Source organism: Acomys minous (genome assembly GCF_964271855.1).
Source record: "Acomys minous genome assembly, chromosome: 14".
NCBI classification, from domain to species: domain Eukaryota; kingdom Metazoa; phylum Chordata; class Mammalia; order Rodentia; family Muridae; genus Acomys; species Acomys minous.
In genome coordinates, this window is record NC_140496.1 from 26,368,149 (window position 1) to 26,380,392 (window position 12,244).

The following is a 12,244-nucleotide window of genomic DNA, read 5'->3' on the forward strand; positions in this document are numbered from 1 at the left end:
ATTTATTTGTTTTTACTATATTTTCAAACATCCTTCCAATGGCTAATTTTTGTGTATGTGTGTCCCACACTCAACATTTTCCACTTTTATCACGTGTTAAAGTGTTAATGGGATCAACTTCATTCAGATGTCCCATAAATCTCTGAGTTCATCAAGTGTAGAAATTATATTTAGGTAGACTTTTACTTGTCTTCATTTCTATTATAAAAAGCAATTATAAAGGAATGAAAACTTATTTTTAAAATTTAAAGGGCCAGTTCAGTATTCAAATGAGTACTGAAATGACTAGATTTTTTTGTGTGTGTGTGTGTGTGAGACAATGCAGGTAGAACCTGTTCAATAAGTATTTATTCATAGGTGGGGAGAATACACTTAATGTGTCATCAGTCAACAGTAGGATCTTAAGATGGCATTCTAGCAATGAATCACATAGCTTCCTGGGCCATTTATGCCAAACTTACACCATATTAATTTTTGATGTTCTAAATAAAACGGATCCCTCTTCAATTTCATGTTATCCGATAACCTTTAGTAACTTACAGCTGGAAACTTAAGAGGCCCTGTACACTCACCAGCCTATGCACCTCATTCACCCCCCCTTCCCACTCTTTCCTCATAGATCCGTCCTATAGTCCTTTGACTCTTTCACGTATAATGAAGCCCGCGTGGCGTATTTGCACCTGGAAGAGTTATCAGCTGAAATATGGCAAGAGGAGCTTTCAGCATGAACTCATGTCATGCATATTAAATTCAGAAATGAGAAGAGGAATAAGCGATAGACATATATGCAAACTGCTGCTTTCTGACATGTTCTGTAAGAAGAGTAAGGCCAAAGTTACTGGCTAGAACCTTAAGTAGCATGTAATTGGTAAACTATGAGGAAAGGCTAATGGTTTTATAGCGTCATCTTTCCACAATCTTGCTCTTGTGACAGGTTTTATCCCCCTCCCCGCATGTCTGCCATGATGTAGACACACAGTTTTCCAAGGTGACTACTTGGAAAACCTTGGAACTTTTCTGTTAATAAGAAAGGAGTAGATTTGAAAGATTACTTTAATTTTTAATTCTGTGTACATGTGTAGCTTACTCACCTGCATGAGGTTTGTAGAGGCCAGGGCTGAGCAATGCCATAAACTGCAGTTACAGTTTATCATGAGCCTCGTGACAGTGATGTTGGGAACTGAACTTGCGCTCTCTGCAAGGGCATTTTTCCAAACTTAATCCCTGAGACTTATCTCTAGCTTCTGTACGTTTCTTTTTACTTTTTTTTAAACACTGAGTGACTTGAACACAATTTGTTCCCTCAGTCGATTGATGTAACATGAACATATAGTGACACTGAAAACAGAAGTAAAGAGATTGGCAAGGCACGTAAAGAGAGACATTTTTAGGTAATTGTTTTACTCAGAGCAGACAACATTGGTGTTTGAATGGGACGGAAGCTAGATGAAAATGCTCCTTGTCTCTGGTATTCTAAAGTTTCTTTTAGGAAGCACTAAGACACCTTGGCAGATAAGCTGGGATGCAGGTGAGGGAAAGCCTAAAGACATGGACTGAAATCTGACCTCCTCAGTAATGGCACTGGCCTTTTAGCTCAATGTCTTATGTTTAATATGTCACTTGACTCCTATGGTGCTTTTATAAGTAAGATTTGGAAATAAAAGTCTTAACAGGTTAACGTAGATTTTGTTTTACTTAGAATTATAAAGATGTAATGCCTTATGTGTACTTGAAGGTTAATTGTGTATCTCCATGCAGATATATAAAACTCTTCTGCAAAGAAAATAAAAAAATGACAGGAAAGATTTTTCCCTATACTCATTTTCCATGATATTTTTCTTGATGATCAAATTTATTTTACTGCATCGTATCATATAAACATTATTCTTTCAAAGATAAAAATGCATTCGTTGGCTTGGGCCTAAATATATCAAATATTACACAGAAAATACTATCAATATAGTAAAGCAATGTATATTTCTGTAAGGAATTAGGTTTTTCTGTTTATATTCATCACTGAAAAAACAATCACAAAATGTTATTTTATTCAAAATGACTTCCTGCGAAGGCAACATGATCAACATTTCACCAAATGCAAAAATCCCTTGCTCCAGTATGAGGTGGACGGCAGATGAGAAGAGAGCAAAATGCGGCACAAGGAAAGGTGATGGGCCCAGACATACCTAGACAAATAAGGCATTTATAGAAATTCAATCACTTTCAGGCTTTGGGCTAGGAGTTAGTTTAGGATACTTTAAACAAACCATAGTTGGCTAATATATCATAGTATCATGGACTTAATTAATTATCTTCTTAACGGGTATCTTGTATATCACAGAGGCAGAGATTTTTCCCAGAGTTAGCTCTGTGGAAAGAAGCTGCCATTTGCAGTTCCTAGAACGTAGTAAGATTCAACAAAAATGTTCAGTTTTTGAAGAAATAAGACTTGGTTTCACGGAATATGTAGAATCACAAGGACTTTAAGAGACATGTCCCACAATATGTCCCCTGCTTCATTACGTTTAATCTTATATCAATATCTGAAGGATGTTCAAGAAAAAAAACTTGCTGAGGCAATGGTGCCGAAGCACCATTCCAATATTTAACCCCTAATGGTTCTTGATACATGTCAGTTAAATAAATTTTGAAAGTTTTTCATGTGCCCACAGAATATGTTTCATTGAGGAAAGAAACTGACAAGTGAGAAAATAGGGAACGGATATGGTATGATGATAATCTAATGAACCGAAGGCCTCATTTTTTTTTAATTTCCATTGAATGAGCACTAGAAATACTCTAATCACACTTTCATTCTAAACATTCATATTTCTTTGATTTAAGATTTTCTTTTCTTCGCTGGAAAAGCAAAATGAAGGGTTTTATTTGAAACAGATGTTAGGGTGGCACTACTTGTTCAGCATCACTTGAGGTAATTTAATAATTTATATTTCCTTCATGTATGTTCAAAAAGTATACTCTGCTACAGTCAACAGTTGCTGAAGTCACTCTCATAAAAACTTGACTTTTCATTCCATCTTCTGTGAAGTGAACTACCTGAATCAGGAATTACCACGTCTTAGAGACTCTGGCTGTATAGGTATTAGGTAAAACACATTTGAAAAATCAGCATTTTATACTGATTACTGGATTCAATATCATTAGGTAATGTTACCTGACTCTCATCGTAAATTGATACTATGGATCAGAGATTAAATTCTCTGTATTCTTCCCTTTAGTTTGCGAAAAACATTGCTAGGACAATGAGCCACAAGTATGAAAAAGCATTAATGGTGATTAAACGTGATTTCATATATTAATGAGAATATTATGAAGCCAGAGCTGAAGTCATAAGATCTCAAAGTGAATATTCATATTATTCTTTGCAAGGAACTACTGGGCTTCTTGCATTACAAGAAAAAACCTAGAGTAGAATGGAAAAAAAATCTCAGCAATTATTGTACAAGCTCCATATTTTTATTGCATTCTTTTTTTAAAAAAAAATACTAAAGTGAAATTTTACTTCAATATCAAATTTGATCTTATCCTACTCTAGCAATATGCAGCTTGATCTCTGAACATCCTTGGCAGGGAAGGTGATTACAGAAGACACAAACAGGTCCCTCACATATAATGTACAGCTGAGTTAGGGGGTTTGATGAATTGAATCCATTAAAGGTTCTTTTGATTTATGGTCTTGTCAACTTGCCTTGGGTACAACTGAATGTAACTCTATTCTGTGGAGTCAAGAAACCCAGGTCCCAGGAGTTTTCTCAATTTTCCAATCACAAATGTAAATCAGTAATTTCAGGATATACTGCCTCCAAAAATTACTATAAATCACCACTTTCTTGACTGGCTTTAAAGTCCACTCTAAAACAGGTAACTACTGGCTAGGGAACTGTTAACTAAACTAAATTTCTAAGTCTGGCCAGTCCCTAGGACCTAGGGAGAACGTAAACTACTATTATTATTCAAAGTAGACATAATAATAAACTTATCACAAATACCACCCAATACATAGAAATGAAGAAAAAAATTTGCCTAATGTTTACAGCAGGATTTTGATCAAGTAAAATAAAAATAATTATTTACAAGTAATGCTTATGTTAAATACTGATAGACCATTGTTACAAAGATTTAAAATTTATTAAAATGAATCTTCTGACAGCTAACCCTTTTGGCCAGTGGCTTAATTCCCCTAATTCCTATGCAACAGTCTGAATTCTATCATTTAATCCCTCTATAATTTAACTTCACACTTTCTTTTTTTATATTTTTTATTTCTCTTTTATTAGCTCCTACTTTGATGAAAACAAAAGCCAGTCTTGAGCTCATTTCGGTTTTAGATTCATGAACCTAGAGTAGCACTGACTAATAGGAAGACATAAACATATTTCATGATAAAAGAAAATTTAAGCAAATTCTGTTAATTATTCCAGCTCTACAGAAGAGTCTAGAAGGCAGTCTTTATCCACAGTAGAAGACGAACTACACTGGAATGTAGGAACAAATAAGCCCTTCCCCAAAAAAGCAAGGCTTAATTTATTGACTATATCAGAAAACCAAAAAGAAAAAAAAGTTATCAGCATATCTATGAAAATTTTTGATTAAAGAAAACAAATATCTTTCTGTGTCTGAGTCATTTTGCTGAGGATGATCATTACTAGCTCCATCCAGCTGCCTAAAAATTTCAAGATTTCCTTGTTTTTAACAGATGACTAGCTATCACAGTTTCTTTATCTATTCTTTGGTTGAGAGACATCTAGGTTGCTTCCAGATTCTGGCTATTATGAATAAAGCTGCTGTGGGCATAGTTGAGCAAATGCCCTTGTTTTATTTTAGAGCACATTTCAGGTATATGCCTAGGAGTGGTATAACTAGGTCTTGAGGTAGCACTATTCCCAATTTTCTGAGAAAGAACCAGATTGATTTTCAAAGTGGTTGTACAAGTTTGCAGTCCCACCAGCAATGGAGGAGTGTTCCCTTTTCTCCACATCCCTGCCAGCCACTTGGACTTGCTGCTGGACTCTTGGGCAAAACGCTAAGAGTGGGATGGAAGAATGGGGCTGTGGGCACAGAGGTTTCAGGAGCCCCACAAGGAGACCATGAACGCTGTCAATCTGGACCCAGGGAGACTGCACAAACTGTTTAATCAACAAAGGACAATGCATGTTGTAAACCTAGACCCCCCTGCTCAGATACAGGCAATGGACACTCATTCTCCACAGTTGTGGGGGAAATAGGTACTGCTCTGGCATGAATCTGGTACCCCCCAATTTGATCATGTCTGCTTGTTGGGGAGGCCAGACAAGCACACAAAGGAAGGGGAAGCGAGCCATCAGGAGGAGACCTGATAAGCTGTAGTCATATGGTGGAGGAGGAAGTCCCATTTTGTCAGAGGTCTAAGTATAGGTGAATAGGGCGGAAGAGGGAGAGAACTTCGGGATTGGAAGATACAAGTAAGGGGATAACAATCAAGATGTAATCTGATTAAATTATGATGAATTAAAATTAAAAAACAAATCTAAGACATGTTGAGTGATTTGTGATCAACAGCAATTAAATAAATGTGAATATAACTGCCTATACTGGATTGTTTTTAAAAAGAAAATAAGGGGTCCCACTCAAACTAAGGCACCAGCCAAGGACAATACAGGCGGTGAACTTTAAACCCCTACCCAGATCTAGCCAATGGACAGAACATTCTCCACAGTTGAGTGGAGAGTGGGAACTGACTTTCACATGAACTCTCGTGCCCCATATTTGACCACGTCCCCTGGATGGGGAGGCCTGGTGGCACTCAGAGGAAGGATAGCAGGCTACCAAGAAGAGACTTGATACCCTATGAGCATATACAGGGGGAGGAAATCTCCCTCAGGAACAGTCATAGGGGAGGGGAGTAAAGGGAAAATGGGAGAGAGAGAAGAATGGGAGGATACAAGGGATGGGATAACCATTGAGATGTAACAAGAATAAATTAATAAAATATTTTAAAAATAAAAAAATTTAAAAAAATAAAAAATAAAAAATAAAGAAAAAATACCTTTGAAGCCCAGAATCAGCTATCCTGTGGACCAGGGGTCAGTCTAATTAAGCAATTCTTCATGGAATGTCAAATGGCCTATTGTTTTGAACCATAAGGAAAACAATGTTACTAGCAGTTTAGATGTAAATTTGTATTTTGTTGCCTTTGAAGATATTCATCCAAAGCCATTTTTTTAAGTGTCAACCATAAAAATAGCAAATTCAAAAGCAATCAATAAAGCATATTTGGGCTATATAACAGCAAGCAGGCAGAAAGTTTATGGGATATTTCAATAGCAAAGTTGGAGGCCACACTTAATATTTACATGATAAAAACAATGTAATACATTATTTCTATCCATTATTTCCAGTTTGTCCAGAGAAAAACAGATTTATCATGAAAAAATGGTACAGTTACCCTCAAGTACCTTCTTAAATAAATTTTCTTTGTAAATTTGTTTTGACCTCATTGTTTTGGGGATTAAACTGTGAGTTTTAAAAATTATGTCTCTATTTTGTGGGATAGTTTGAGGAGTATTGGTACTAACTCTTCTTTGAAAGTCTGGTAGAAGTCTTTGCTAAAACCAAAGGCTTTTAATGACTGCTTTTATTTCCTTAGGGCTTTTAGGACTATTTAAATAATTTGCATGATCTTGATTTAACTTTGTTAAGTGGTATTTGTCTGTAAATTCATCTGTTTCATGTAGATTTTCCAATTTTGTGGAGTACAGGTTTTTCAAGTAAACACCTAATGATCCTGATGGAAAGGGATGCAGAGACCCACCATCCAAACAATAGGCTGAGCTCAAGGAGTCTTGTGGAGGAGTGGGAAGAAAGACTGAAGGAACCAGAAACATCAAGGACACCAAAAAAAATTTATATAGTAAACTGAACTGGGCCAATGGGGTCTTAGAGAGACAGAACCACCACCAGTGTCCTTGCATGGGCCAGACCCAGACCCCCTGCACATATGTAACATGTGGGTCAAATAACAATTTGATTAGGAGCTGCCTCTGACACTGCTCCCTGCCTTTGGGTCCCTTTCCCACTAAGACTTGATGCATCAGATTGGGTTGGTACCCATGGCAGCCTCCCCTTCTGTGAGAAAGGGAGAAAGGTGTGGGATAATGGGGAGAGGGGGCTTGAGGGTGGGAGTGGGAGGAGTAGGAGGAGGGGCCTGAGACCAGGCTATAAAATTTTAAAAGAAAAAGAAAACAGAGATGAAAGAAAAAAATACGTCCTTTTTCTTTGGAACCACATCAAAAACATTTTAAAGATGTGACAAATTTGTTTCAATTTCAGCATATACAAGAGTGTACAAATAAGGGACACAAATCTGCAACGCTAGAGAGAGAGGAGAACAGTGTAGACATGGATCCCATTCTGTTTTCTCAGCCTGTGCCAAGAATTGCAATGTCCTTTCCAATTAATCGCCATTTATACAAAGAGCTTTGAAGTTAAGAAGAAAAGGATACTGGTTGCAATTAACGCAAGCAACACGTAAGGCACGCATTAAAATTACTCCCGCAGTATTTTGTAAAATACATTATTCTAAACAGGAAATGGCTATAGGCACATACCCCACACTTTCTGATGCATTTAATCAAACTTTAATCTTTAGATTTGCAACTGGGTATATAAGCTGAAATGAAAAACCCTAAATACTAATTGATTGATTCAATGATTACCAATGCTGTTTTGTGCTTCTTAGTGAGAGAGAGCTACCAGCATCATTTACTACCACATTTTGGGGTGACTACAGAAGGAATTTTAAAAATTACAATATAATTAGAAGCTGGAACATGGACAGTAAATAAACATTCAGAGAAGCTTTCCAAGGGTGATAAAGAAAGGTTATTGCTGTTTGACTTCATTAATTATAAATGTACAGATTATAAAAAAGGACACTGGTAATTTCAAGATAGTGGTTTTAAAACATATTAAAATAATCCCTTGCCTCAGATTGGCTAAACTTCTAAAATATAGCTGAATAAAGGATACATTAAGTTTATAAATAAATGAAACAGATGGCCCCAGAATAACAACATGTCCACTAAAATACACATCAACAAATGAAGACTCAGCAAACAGAAAACAGAACATGTTCTGAAGAAAGAAATACAGCTCCGGATACTCAAGAGATCAGTGTTTAAGAAAGTAGTCCTGCTAGCAACTCCAGATTTTATATGTATCATCTTTCTATCTCTTCATCCATCTCCCTATCTATCTATCTATCGCCTCTCTAGCTACCTATCACTTAACTCTTAATCCATCTATCTTTTATCTATTTATTATCCACCATAAATGTACCCACATCATATGTCACTAACTTACATGTCATCTATCTAAATAACATCTCTCTATTATTTATGGGCATCTATCTGTGTCTTCCTCTCTATCTCTAACTACCTATTTCTCTATACCTCTATCTATCGATCGATCTATCTATCCTCTTATCAATCATCTATCTCTCTGGCTTCACTTCCTAAACCACTGAAAAAGGTTTTAGGCAAGGAAATTTACAGGTACTTAACGACTGCACAAAAAAATCAACTAAGTGAAGTAGTTTTCTAAATTATCTACTTACTATTAGACTTTGGAGTTGAAGCATATAGTGGCTCGCTTGTGAATATTGTGATCTATCAGACAGAATTATTAACATGGAACACAGTAGCCATTAACTGTTCATTTTTGATTGCCAATCAAATTCTCCAGGTGAAACGTATACTACCAGTTAGTAGATGATCTTTTTAGCAGAGGATAATGAAAATTCTGAGGTCACGTTTTAGCTCAAAGCTATCATCATAAATGATATTTCTTCTTTACATAATTCTAGGTCATATAGAGTTCTAGGTTTTGATCCTTCTTAGTAAAAGCTTAGTCCTAATCCTCAGGAAATCCACTATTTAAAAAAAAGGAACTAACATAGTAACTTTAAGAAGAGACTTGATACCCTATGAGCATATACAGGGGGAGGTAATCCCCCTCAGGAACAGTCATAGGGGAGGGGAATAAGGGGAAAATGGGAGGGAGGGAAGAATGGGAGGATACAAGGGATGGGATAACCATTGAGATGTAACAAGAATAAATTAATAAAGGAAAAAAAGTAGTAAAAAAAAAAAAAAAGAAAAATTTTGTCATTTTGAATCCTAGGCTGTCTTTGCAAGTGCCTTATCTTATCAACATGGTATCATGTTCTGTTATTGTGGAGACCAGGCTGGTCTAGACCTCACTGAGATCCATCTAGCTTTGTCTCCATTGTGTTGGGATTAATAGAGTGTGCCACCACTGCCCTATTCAAATATTTCATCTCAATTCCCGTCAAAATCTTCAAAATTCTCAGGCAAAAAATTAAGCAAGGAAACAAAAAAAGTCCAAGCCTTGGGTCAGCTGTGCCAATTTCGGCTTAAGTAAGAAAATCCCTGCCCGTCATTCCTTAGAATTTGGTTGTGGCTAAATCCTGTAGGTGGACTCTTTCAAGGAAGAGCTGACAAACACCTAACAGCTAAGGAGCTCTGAATTCTGGCTTCTATCAACTCTATCGAAAAGAGTACTGTTCCTCCCTCCTTACTGCTGGTAACTTAGCCTGGCATCTCTCAGCTTTCTACCTTTCTCCCTGAACTTTCTTGGAGTATGGAGGAGCCTGATTACCACTAAGTACATTGCAAACAATTTCATATAAGTGAGTATATACCATTTGAGTCTTTCTGCTTCTGGGTTAACTCACTCATTATGATCATTTCTAGCTCAATCCATTTATCCACAAATTTCGGGAAGTCCTTGTTTTTAATAGCTGAATAGTATTCCATAGTGTATATGTACCACAGTTTCTTTATCCATTCTTCTATTGAGGGACATTTCGGCTGTTTCAATGTTCTGGCTATTATGAATAAGGCTGCTATGAACATGGTTGAGCAAATTTTCTTGTTGTGTGCTGGAGCATCTTCTGGATATATTCCAAGGAGTGGAATAGCTGGGTCTTGAGGAAGCCCTATTCCCATTTTTCTGAGATAGCACCAGATAGATTTCCAAAGGGGCATGTCCCACGAAAGCCTTCACTTACCAGGAAACTGAGACAGAGGAGAGGACATTCTAGTGGGATTCTAGATGAGAGAATCATGGGGGAAAGGCAAAGTAGAAGGACCCAGAGGGTCCTAGAAGCCTACAAGTAGAACATTATGATAGGCAGATTTGGGCATAGGGGTCCCGCTCAAACTAAGGCACCAGCCAAGGACAATACAGGCGGTAAACCTTAAACCCCTACCCAGATCTAGCCAATGGACGGAACACTCTCCACAGTAGAGTGGAGAGTGGGATATTACTTTCTCACATACTCTGGTGCCTCACCTTTGACCATGTCCCCTGGAGGGGGAGACCTGATGGCACTCAGAGGAAGGTCAGCAGGTTACCAAGAAGAGACTTGATACCCTATGAACATATAGAGGGGGAGGTAATCCCCCTCAGGAACAGTCATAGGGGTGGGGAGTAAGGGGAAAATGGGAGGGAGGGAAGAACGGGAGGATACAAGGGAAGGGATAACCATTGAGATGTAACAAGAATAAATTAATAAAAAAAAATAAAATTAAAAAAAAAAAAAAAAAAAACAATTTCATAACAAGAGCCAACACAAAGCCAAAAAGATCCAGGAACCTTCTGCCATGGTGACTTGAGAGGGACCATAGCAGTCTATAGAGCAGAGCCCTCAGGCAGCTAGGAGCAGCGCCCGTGAACTGCTCTGGCCCGTGGACGCGCGTATTAAACTAGCGGGCGTGTCTTTCGAACAAAGAACAACAAAAATAAAACCACCATTGCTTAAAAAAAAAAAAAAAAAAAAAAAAACTCTGCTCCATTCTGCGTTTTCAATAGGTAGGGTTTGGGAAACAGCTTCTGTTTCCCCGGACAGGTTGCCCATAACTACAGAACATGTACGAACAAGTTTGAGGAAATGGCCGAAACAAAAATGAAAAGATGTGTGTAGACCTCAGAGTCTTGTGCTTACTAGGGGATTTCTGTGATATGTTAGGCCATGGCCATATACTCACGCCTGCACGGGGAAGGAGACCACATTCGGTGCCAAATGTTGCTGGGACCCATGCTCAGGACTACTGAGGGCCGGGGGTGAGCTGGCACGGAGTCAAGAACACCGACTCCTGGAGTCTGGCTTGAGGCAGACGCTGCCGCTTTGGTTGCCGAAATACGATACGCCTTTATACACTCCTACCAGCGTCCAATTGGCTCCCAAACTGTGAGCTGCTGCTGTGGCTTCTTCTGATTGGTATACATTGTGATGTCAGCAGTCTCTGGGCCGTCAATCCCTGGGCATGCCCAGGTGTGTCCATGCAGGACTCCCGCAGACGCTAAGCAAAGGCCTCCTTCTGCGCATGTGTGTTGCCAGGTGGTCCTTGTTCCTGATCCAGGCAAGCATCGTTCCTCCTACACTTGTCAGCAAAGTTCAGTGATGATTGCAGTTGTGTATATCCTCTTTAGGGAAGATCACAATAAAAAAGACTTGAAGAAAGAAGAGATTTAAAAAATTAGATTCTAGATTGGGGTTGGTCATATAATAGATGTTGAAAAAGAAATGTCTTTGAATCAAAATAGGGAACCGTCACAGGAATTTTATCTGGAACTTAGCATAACCCCCAAAGGGGTAGTTCCAGGTGAAAGCAACGCACAATGACTTCAGGAAATTATAAAATGCAGACCATTAAGATACTGGATACAAAGGCTTCAGCTATAGGCCAACAGGTTCAGACTAAAAATTATATATATATATATATATGTAGATAGATAGATAGATAGATAGATAGATAGATAGATAGTCAAGTTACAACTAAATGAAGATCTATATACTAAATTAAAAATGCAGACTCTCTTTGGTGTTGCCTTGCTGCAAGGTCATACAAGACCAGATAGTTAAGTTTCACAAGTAAGACTGAATGCTTTAGGACTTATTAGTTTGTCAAAGTAAGTTATGATAGAAAATGATTTAGGTACAGAACTATGGACTCATCAAGACAGAATAGATAATAGAATACTTTCTCTATAGTTGTCAAATACAGGTGGGCTAGACATTGTGAATGTATATCATACCTTATAGTTTTCATGATTGTTATGATTGTATTCAATTTATTGTTTAAAGAAATGGAGCCTTTTCTTGGGCTAAAAGTGAGGATTGTAGAGAGAATGTCTTGGTTTTTTTGTTGTTGTTGTTGTTTTT

At 37.7% G+C, this 12,244-nt stretch overlaps 1 long non-coding RNA gene across 3 annotated transcripts in view; it reads right to left on the bottom strand.

Annotated features, from left to right (window-relative positions):
• The window catches only part of LOC311582622, a 104,528-nt gene extending 93,324 nt beyond the window's left edge, over positions 1–11,204 (bottom strand). For 2 of the 3 annotated variants that reach the window (XR_014774173.1, XR_014774174.1), the window contains exon 1: positions 11,067–11,204. This is a non-coding gene — a long non-coding RNA (uncharacterized lncRNA). Of the gene's footprint in view, positions 1–8,611; positions 8,719–11,066 lie in introns of those variants that run through there. The other variant, XR_014774175.1, reaches the window with a different exon arrangement.
• Between the last annotated feature and the right edge of the window lie 1,040 nt (positions 11,205–12,244).